The 1,622-nt window shown below is 41.7% G+C and overlaps 1 non-coding gene across 1 annotated transcript; it reads right to left on the bottom strand.

Moving 5' to 3' along the window:
* Positions 1-237: 237 nt before the first annotated feature.
* On the bottom strand, positions 238-342 carry LOC141113077 (U6 spliceosomal RNA). Its single transcript, XR_012236709.1, has one exon. It is a non-coding gene; the product is annotated as a U6 spliceosomal RNA (small nuclear RNA).
* Positions 343-1,622: the final 1,280 nt, after the last annotated feature.

Here is a 1,622-nt window from a genome sequence, read left to right as displayed (position 1 = left end):
TGGCGCAATGTCAGGGACCGTGAGCTACCTGAGGGCATCAGTATCGGGAGTTGAGGGGGCATGTTCAGCAGCAGCACCCATCACAGACAGCGCTCCAGGTGGATCCGGGCACACCGAGCACTCCTGGTGTAAACATGGGAAGCATCAGTGATGAGTGAGTCAATCAAGTAAACCAATATTGAGGCTATGTGAGTGAATTAATAATGAAAAGAGAGGGTGGACTGGATAGTAAAGAAAAAAAATATGGAATGCTTCACGAATTTGCGTGTCATCCTTGCGCAGGGGCCATGCTAATCTTCTCTGCATCGTTCAAATTTTAGTATATGTGCTGCCGAATGACGCGCAAATTCGGGGAGGGGGAAGGGTTACTCTTTAATGAATAGCTTTGACCAGTGGCTTGTCAGAGCTGCATCAAATTGTGTCTGTTATATCTGCATAGAGTGCAGCTTAAAAAAGTCTAGGTTTTAGATGTAGTTTACCTAGGTTTATCAAGCATTTACATGTTAGCTGTGAACCTATAAATCTATTAAGAACGACATAAACAGCTTCACACCTTCACCCTTCGGCATTTACAGTACCACCAACATGAACTCCATCTTCCCAAATGCTCTTTCATGAGCCCTCCAGCAGTGGGTCCTCACATGGAGTCTCACTCTGTGCCTAGGTTCAGAAGGCCAACTACTCTCCAGGCTACAAACCTACATGCTGTAGATCAGGGGTAACCAGCTCCCAACCACATTCTGCCTAGGACCCTACCTACACCAGAATATAAAGGGCTTCAGAACAGTATATTACACAAATAGACAACTTTTAAAGATGTAACACAAGGCATATGAAATGTTATAACTGACAAGTACTTGGAATTAATACACACTCAAAATAAAGCTAAATAGAACAAAATAAGTTATGCACAGCCATACACAGTAAAAGTGATTCCACAACACCAAGTACTACATTCCAAAATAAAATCAGTGTGGAGCTACACCTGAGCACATAATTAAGAAATAGTCCAAAGTCCCATAACAGAGCATGTTACCACACACATCCACTAATCTCGAAAAATTACGTGATAAACCAATGTCCATAATGGGGGTGGTATTTACACAGACCCAATTGATTCACAATGGCTCAAAAGGGATATGGTCAAGAAATATTTAGACAGAATAAAGGTGGATAAAGCCCCTGGACCAGATGGCATCCAACCACAGATCCTAAAAGAATTGAGCTCTGTCATTTCAAGGCCATTGTTTCTAATTTCTAGGGACTCGTTATTAACTGGAATGGTACCACTGGATTGGCGCAGGGCCAATGTGGTGCCCATATTTAAAAAGGAATCAAAGTCTTTACTAAGTAACTATAGACCTGTTAGTTTAACTTCTATAGTCGGGAAGATACTGGAGAGTTTACTAAAAGACCACACAGACGAGTTCTTGTTGGAAAAAAATATTTTAAGCACCAGACAGCATGGATTCATGAAAGACAGAAGTTGTCAAACAAATCTGATTTCTTTTTATGAGAAGGTAAGTACCTGGATTTTGCAAAAGCGTTTGGCACAGTTCCCCAGACACGGCCCATGTGTAAGGTAAAGTCTACAGGCTTGGAAAGATCAGTTTGTAAATGGA

The sequence above is a fragment of the Aquarana catesbeiana genome, linkage group LG11, assembly GCF_042186555.1.
Source record: "Aquarana catesbeiana isolate 2022-GZ linkage group LG11, ASM4218655v1, whole genome shotgun sequence".
In the NCBI taxonomy this organism is placed as follows: Eukaryota; Metazoa; Chordata; class Amphibia; order Anura; family Ranidae; genus Aquarana; species Aquarana catesbeiana.
Note: the sequence above shows the minus strand (reverse complement) of the source record. Positions and strands in the feature narration are given on the sequence as shown.